We start from the raw sequence: 9,078 nt of genomic DNA on the forward strand, positions 1-9,078 counted from the left end.
GGTGACGTAGGCACGTGGTGCCAGGGTCTAAAAAGAATTCCCAGTTAAGTTGAGAATCCAATCGTCGTGCAGGCGATACGAGATGCACCGGTAGGTGCATCGTACCGATGTAGTCCCTGAGCTTGCTGGAAGGTGAGGTATGAGCCTTATAGCAAGGTCTAAAGGAGAAAAAATATCCCAACTGTATGCGAGTTGCCAGTCGCATGTAGTCGAGATGCAAAGTCCCCGAGCCGTGGTCAGAGAGTGGTCGAGGCAGTCCCCGAGCACAGGTCGAGGAGCGAGTGACGAAGCCCCGAGCTATGGTCGGAGAGTGATCGAGGTAGTCCCCGAGCGTAGGTCGAGAAGCGAGCGACGAAGTCCCCGAGCTGTGGTTGGAGAGTGATCGAGATAGTCCCCGAGCGTAGGTCGAGAAGCGAGCGACGAAGTCCCCGAGCATAGCTCGAAATTCCTACAATATAAATATGTAGAATGGTAGTACATGATGTATAAAATAATAAATTATGGAGAAAAATCAGCAATGGTGATGAAACGGCGTATGCAGTTCGGCGATCAGTTGGCGTGAAAATATATTTATGTTTAATATAAACCGCCCGACCAGTTAGTGTGTAGCTGAGTCTCCAGCCCTAGCTAGCCCATAGTCCATAACGTCGAGCGCGGAGCCCGTGCACGTGTAGCAGGAATAGGCGTGACCAAGGAGCCGCTGCCGACCACCCATAACGCAGAGCGCGGAGCCCGTAGCACGTGTAGAGAGGAGCCGAAGACAGGGCCATCTCTGGAGGCGTCCGAGCATCAACGCAACTGTTCGGGGGTTCAAAAAATCGTTTGGAGAGCAAACATGGAGAAAACAGTTCGGAGAAACATTGCGGCGATATATGGAGATCAGAGAATATTTAGAAGAATATTAAAGCGTGACTTAGCTTTAGACGGAGCGTCTGATCGGCGACGTATGGTGTTGTCTGGTTGGCGTTGACGGCGAGCACCTGGCGGGCGGTGAGTTGTTGGTGAAGACGACCTCGGAGGTGGTTCCGAGATCGGATCTGCTATCGTGAGGGCTGGTGTAGCCAGCGATGAATCGTCATCGTGGTCCGGCATGGATCTCCACGAGATTGATGATGAGAACGAGGTGTTGATTTGAGGTCCATCTGTGTCTTGTGCCTCTGTAACCATCTGGTTCCTGATTACACGCACCGTCTACCGACAATCTACCATCATGGGCATACCCCTAGATGGACTGCCGACCATATTTTGTCGATAGTGGCGCGCCAGGTAGGGGTCCCCATTAGGGGTCGTGCGTGCTGATCCTTTGGCAAGCCAGATGGGAAATTTCTCTTAACAACTGCTAAAAATCGGGTGAGTCGTTCTTAGCAACGTTGCTGATTAGATCAATCTGTTCTTCGAATGTCTAATACAGATTACTTATTTATGCATGTGCCAACCCGTCTCTCTCATCCGCTATCTGATTCACCTTCATCGCTCGGCAGCAAGCGTTTTTTTTCATGTCACACGCGGCTGCACGAGGAGACAGAACTTGACGCCACACGCACATGTCCACGGTGGACCGGTGGTTACTGTGTCGACGATCAGCAGCACAGCTTCGGATCTCGTGGCCACTTCATGGTGGACAGCCAGATCGGCGCACCCGTCTTCGGCCTCACGGTGTTCATGCAAGCGACGGACTCCTATTCCTATACGGTTCGATCATGCATGCATGAAGATTTCAATCCGAACAGAAGAAGATTCAACAAGCCAATAAGCAAGGATGACGTACATCTTACATGCAAGATGATTAGCAAGGTACTACTAGTACGTGTTTGCATGAGACTCGTCCGTACGGGATAAACTCCCTTGCCTGCTCGTTCGAGCCTTTTTTTGACCACGCCAAGACAACGAGTCGGAACCGAGCAACTACGTGAGCCGTACAAGCTATCTAGCGAGCCACGTCGGGAGCAGCTACGTGAGACGTACAAAGCACCAACTACTTTATCACATCATGCTCATTTACAAGTGACTGCTGAGCATCATACACTATTTCTTCACCGCTGATTTTTCTCCATAATTTATTATTTTATACATCATGTACTACCATTCTACATATTTATATTGTAGGAATTTTGAGCTATGCTCGGGGACTTCGTCGCTCGCTTCTCGACCTACGCTCGGGGACTGCCTCGATCACTCTCCGACCACAGCTCGGGGACTTCATCGCTCGCTTCTCGACCTACGCTCGGGGACTACCTCGATCACTCTCCGACCACAGCTCGGGGACTTCGTCGCTCGCTCCTCGACCTGTGCTCGGGGACTGCCTTGACCACTCTCCGACCACGGCTCGGGGACTTTGCATCTCGACTACATGCGACTGGCAACTCGCATACAGTTGGGATATTTTTTCTCCTTTAGACATTGCTATAAGGCTCATACCTCACCTTCCAGCAAGCTTAGGGACTACATCGGTACGATGCACCAGCCGGTGCATCTCGTATCGCCAGTACGACGATTGGATTCTCAACTTAACTGCGAATTCTTTTTAGACCCTGGCACCACGTGCCTATGTCACCTACTACTAGGCTCGGGGACTAAGTGGGCACACTTCACCTTGCGGTGAATGTGTTTGTTTTTCGACCCCTACGCCTTTGATGATCAAAGACGCTACGCTTCAAGACGCCCTTACGTTTCTTCACAGAAACCCAAGTGGGCACACTTCCCAGGACGGAAATCTTTTTCTTTCTTCTTAAGAGCACCATACATTCTTCGGACAACCTACTTCTCCGGCGACAACGGTGGTCGGAGATGTCAAGAACTCAAGCCTCACTGTTTGGAGAAGGTTAAAATGGCGTGTCGCATCAGAATACATGGCGCTCGGGGACTAGCTATGGGGGATATACCCCTAGGTACCACAAGATGGTACATGGGCCACACCATCCGAGGTGGCCCGGCCCGTAAGATCGAGGCGTGCACGGCAAGATTACAAGTTGTACTAGATATTGTAATAGTACCAAATAGGATACTTTACTTGTAACCCTCCTCCTCTAGAGTATACAAGGAGAGGCAGGGGTCCCCCTCAGGGATCACCTCAATCAATACAGAATAATGAGACACAGGACGTAGGTATTACGCCAACACAGCGGCCGAACCTGTATAAATCTTGTGTCTTGTGCCTCTGTAACCATCTGGTTCCTGATTACACGCACCATCTACCGACAATCTATCATCATGGGCATACCCCTAGATGGACTGTCGATCATATTTCGTCGACAGTGGCATGAGGTTTTATCCAGGTTTGGCCGCTGTGATGGCGTAATACCTACGTCATGCGTCTGATTGTATTGCTGTATGTATATCCGATGATTTTTGAGAGGGGTCCCCTGCCCGTCTTATATAGTCTGAGGGGCAGGGTTATAGATCTAAAAACTAATCCTAACCAGTTACAATTGCCATAGGTGGCCGGATAAGGATTCCTATTCTAACCGACCAGGATCTTGCTTGATCTCCAAGTCTGCCTTGATTCCTTGCGCGGGACTCCAAGCAGATCGGCTAGGCCGCGCGTCGTCTTCCGGTGGGCCGGACCCCCTGGTCCGAACCGGCCCAAGCCCAGCCGTAAGGGTATAGGGGTTAATACCCCCACAGCTAGTCCCCGAGCACCATGTATTATGTTGCGACACGTCGTTTGATCTTTTTCGGCTAATGCGGTCTGTCTTCATATCATCTCCAACTGGTTGAAACATTGACCAAGCAAATATGCCAGTATTCTGGTCAGCATAAAGAGCAGTAGACCACGATTATAGCCGAAGATTCTGGTTGTCCAAAGAATGCATGATGCTCTAAAGAAAAAAGAAAAAGATTTCTTTCCTGATCAAGTGTGCCCACTTGTATTTCTGAAAAGAAATGTAAGTGACTCTTGTACAATAGTAGTTATGGCCAACAGTCAGAGCGTAGGGGTCGATAAAATAAGCACATTCACCGCAAAGTGAAGTGTGCCCACTTAGTCCCTGAGCCTGGTAGTAGGTGATGTAGGCACGTGGTGCCAGGGTCTAAAAAGAATTCCCAGTTTATTTGAGAATCCAATCATCGTACAAGCGATACGAGCTGCACCGGTAGGTGCATCGTACCGATGTAGTCCCCGAGCTTGCTGGAAGGCGAGGTATCTGCCTTGTAGCAAGGTCTAAGTGAGAAAAAAATAGATGCCTCTCAACTGTATGTGAGTACAAATCACATGTAGCCGAGGAGAGCAGTCCCCGAGCAATGGTCGAAGAGTGGTCGAGACAGTCCCCGAGGACGAGGATAGTCGCGATAGTCCCCGAGCACTAGGGTGGTAGGTGACGTAGGCACGTGGTCCCAGGGTCTAAAAAGAATTCCCAGTTAAGTTGAGAATCCAATCGTCGTACAGGCGATATGAGATGCACCGGTAGGTGCATCATACCGATGTAGTCCCCGAGCTTGCTGGAAGGTGAGGTATGAGCCTTATAGCAAGGTCTAAAGGAGAAAAAATATCCCAACTGTATGCGAGTTGCCAGTCGCATGTAGTCGAGACGCAAAGTCCCCGAGCCATGGTCGGAGAGTGGTCGAGGCAGTCCCCGAGCACAGGTCGAGGAGCGAGCAACGAAGTCCCCGAGCTATGGTCGGAGAGTGATCGAGGCAGTCCCCGAGCGTAGGTCGAGAAGCGAGCGACGAAGTCCCCGAGGATAGCTCAAAATTCCTACAATATAAATATGTAGAATGGTAGTACATGATGTATAGAATAATAAATTTTGGAGAAAAATCAGTGGTGAAGAAATAGTGTATGACGCTCAGCAGTCACTTGTAAATGATCATGATGTCATAAAGTAGTTGGTGCTTTGTAAACATCAGTGTTAATGTGAAGTTTGTGTTTATACTTAATATAAATCGTCCGACTAGTTAGTATGTAGCTGAGCCTCTAGCCCTAGCTAGCTTCACTGTAGCGTGGAGCGCGGAGCCCGTGTGCGTGTAGGAAGGCGTCGCTATGGAGCCGCTGCCGACGACCCGTAACACAGAGGGCGGACGCTCATACACGTGTAGAGAGAGAGTCGGTAGACAGGGCCGTTTCTGGAGACATCGAGCGTCAACGTGACTAGTCGGGGATTTGCGTTAAGTATAGCTATATGTTATCTTTAAGATGGTATACATGGACAAACGTTATTTGAAGAATAATCATGACGAGGACGTTTGTGGAGAAACGTCGTAATGAAAAATTATATTAAATATAAATATTAGAAGTGTACTTTGGATAGAAATCTGGTCGGCGGTGATGAAGTTGTCCGGTCCTCAATCTTTTCGACCTGTCATCATGACGGTGGTCGCGGTTGTCATAGCGTCGTTCTTCACGACGATCATCATTGCGATGTGGTCTAGTGGTCAACGTGGTCGAAGTTAGGTGGAGCCACTCGGGACGTGGTTGGCGTGGTCTATGGTCAACGTGGTCGGAGCTCGGCGGAGCCGCTTGGGATGTGGTCGACGTGAGCTCGGTGGAGCCGCTCAGGACGTGGTCGACGTGAGCTCGGTGGAGCCGCTTAGGACATGGTCGACGTGGTTGGAGCTCGGTGTAGCCATTTGGGACGTGGTCGACGTGGTCCGTGGTCGACGTGAGCTTAGTAGAGCCGCTCGGGACGTGGTCGACGTGGTCCGTGGTCGACATGAGCTCGGACGGCTTGCTCAATTGGCCCACTTGGCTCGACGTGGCTCGCTAGACGGCTCGATGTGGCCCGCTCAGCGGCTTGATGGCTCCCGACGTGGCTCACCAGATAGCTTGTACGGCTCACGTAGTTGCTCGGTTCCGAGTCGTTGTCTTGGCGTGGTCGAAAAAAGGCTCGAACGAGCAAGCAAGGGAGTTTATCCCATACGGACGAGTCTCATACAAACACGTACTAGCAGTACCTTGCTAATCATCTTGCATGTAAGATGTACGTCATCCTTGCTTATTGGCTTGTTGAATCTTCTTCTGTTCGGATTGAAATCTTCATGCATGCATGATCGAACCGTACAGGAATAGGAGTCCGTCGCTTGCATGAACACCGTGAGGCCGAAGACGGGTGCGCCGATCTAGCTGTCCACCGCGAAGTGGCCACGAGATCCGAAGCCGTGCTGCTGATTGTCGACGCAATAACCACCGGTCCACCGTGGACATGTGCGTGTGGTGTCAAGTTCCGTCTCCTCGTGCAGCCGCATGTGACATGAAAAAAAAACGCTCGCCGCCGAGCGACGAAGGTGAATCAGATCGCGGATGAGAGACGGGTTGGCACATGCAGAAACAATTAATCTGTATTAGATATTCGAAGAACAAATTGATCTAATCAGCAACGTTGCTAAGAACGACTCACCCGATTTTTAGCAGATGTTAAGAGAAATTTCCCATCTGGCTTGCCAAAGGATCAGCACGCACGACCCCTAAAGGGGACCCCTACCTAGCACGCCACTGTCGACGAAATATGGTCGGTAGTCCATCTAGGGGTATGCCCATGAGGTAGATTGTCGACAGACGGTGCGTGTAATCAGGAACCAGATGGTTACAGAGGCACAAGACACAAGATTTATACAGGTTCGGCTGTCGTGTTGGCGTAATACCTACGTCCTGTGTCTCATTATTCTATATTGATTGAGGTGATCCCTGAGGGGGACCCCTGCCTCTCCTTGTATACTCTGGAGGAGGAGGGTTACAAGTAAAGTATCCTATTTGGTACTATTACAATATCTAGTACAACTTGTAATCTTGCCGTGCACACCTCAATCTTATGGGCTGGGCCACCTCTAATTGTGCATCCCATGTCTTGTCTTGAGGATACCGAGGGCCATACCCCCACAGGTACAAACTGCATCACCAAGGTACTGATGGATGGAGGCAGTGGCCTCAACATCCTGTACGCCGAGACGCTGGACGTCATGGGCATCGACCAAGCACGCGTCTGGCCAACCAGAGCACCCTTTCACGGCATTGTGCCCAGAAAGCAGGCCATGTCGCTCGGGCAAATCGATCTGCCCATCACCTTCGGGGGCCCGTCGATCTACAGGACAGAGACCCTCGCTTTCAAAGTGGTTGGGTTCCATGGAACTTACCACGCCATCCTAGGACGACCATGCTACGCGAAGTTCATGGCCATCCCCAACTACACCTACCTCAAGCTAAAGATGTCGGGTCCTGGTGGGGTCATCACCGTTGGCACCTCCTTTTAGCACGCCTACGAGTGCGAAGTCGAGTGCTGCGATCACACCGCAGCGATCGTAGCCTCTGGAGAACTCATGCACATCAAGAAAGAGGTTGCCGAAGAAGCGCCTGACCCCAAGAGGTTGACTGGGTCCTTTGAGCCAGCGGAAGGCTCTAAGGAAGTCCTCATAGACCCCGGGAGCACCAAGGGAAAAACGGTGCGCATTGGTACCATGCTTTCCTCCGAATAGGAAAGCACACTTGTCAGCTTCCTTCGCGCCAACAGAAACATCTTTGTGTGGAAACCCTCGAACATGGCAGGCATTCCGAGGGAGGTCATTGAGCACACCCTGAAGATCAGCCTAGGCTCTAAGCCGGTGAAACAATGCCTGCGACAATTCAACGAGGAGAAACGCAGGATTCATCAAGGAAGCGCACCACCCAGAGTGGTTAGCCAATCCTGTTCTTGTACAAAAGAAGAGTGGGAAATGGAGGATGTGTGTTGACTATATGGGTCTCAACAAAGTGTGCCCAAAGGATCCGTTTCCTTTGCCGCGCATAGACCAAATAGTTGACTCTACCTCGGGGTGCAAAACCCTCTGCTTCCTTGATGCGTATTCTGGGTACCATCAAATCGTGATGAAAGAGTCCAACCATCTCGTGACATCTTTCATCACCCCCTTCGCATCGTTCTGCTATGTCTCAATGTCGTTTGATCTGAAGAACGCTGGGACTACATACCAGCGTTGTATGCTCAAGTGTTTTGGGGACCTCATCGGGCGGACCGTTGAGGCCTACATTGATGACATCGTGGTCAAGTCCAAATGGGCTGGCCACCTTGTTGCCGATCTTGAGTAGACCTTTGCAAAACTCTGAGCGAATGGCATCAAACTCAATCCTGAGAAATGTGTTTTCGGGGTCCCGAGAGGCATGCTGCTTGGTTTCATCGTCTCCGAGCGTGGCATCGAAGCCAACCTGGAGAAGATCTCAGCCATCACAAGGATGGGCCCGATTCAGAAAATAAAGGGGGTACAACGGGTTACGGCATGACTTGCCACCCTTAGCCGCTTCATCTCATGCCTTGGCAAATGAGGTCTCCCCCTTTATCGACTTCTGAAGAAGGCCGATCACTTTGAATGGACATCCGAGGCCCAGGAAGCGCTTAACATGGTTAAGTAGCTTCTGACAAAGCCCCTGATCCTGGTTCCTCCTACCAAAGGAGAACCCCTTCTGCTATACATAGCGGCCACCATGCAAGTGGTCAGCGCCGCCCTGGTAGTGGAGCGGGAAGAAGAGGGGCATGCCCTCAAAGTGCAGCACCCTATGTACTTCATCAGTGAGGTACTATCCAACTCTAAAACCCACTACCCCCAAATCCAAAAACTCCTGTACGCCGTCCTCATCACCAAGAGGAAGCCACGCCACTACTTTGAGTCACACCCGGTGACAGTCGTGATGTCCTTCCCCCTCGGTGAGGTCATCCAAAGCCAGGATGCCATAGGAAGAACTGCAAAGTGGGCACTCGACTTGATGGATCAGGGCATTACGTATGCCTCCCGAACAGCGATCAAGTCCTAGGTGTTGGCTCACTTCATCGCGGAATGGACCGAGGTCCAAATGCCCCCAGTGGTCGTCGATCAAGAGTACTGGACAATGTACTTCGATGGATCGCTGATGAAGAAGGGCGCCAGCGTAGGGCTAGTCTTCGTGTTGCCCCTAGGGCTACGCATGAGGTACATGATTCGCCTCCATTTCCCCTCCTTCAACAATGTAGTCGAATATGAGGCGCTCGTCAACGACCTGTGCATTGCCATCGAGTGGGGCATCCGACGCCTTGACGTTCGAGGAGATTCCTAGCTGGTCATTGACCAAGTCATGAAGGAGTCAAGCTGCCATGATACCAAGATGGCCACATACTGCTGAGA

This window comes from Miscanthus floridulus, chromosome 9 (assembly GCF_019320115.1).
Source record: "Miscanthus floridulus cultivar M001 chromosome 9, ASM1932011v1, whole genome shotgun sequence".
NCBI classification, from domain to species: domain Eukaryota; kingdom Viridiplantae; phylum Streptophyta; class Magnoliopsida; order Poales; family Poaceae; genus Miscanthus; species Miscanthus floridulus.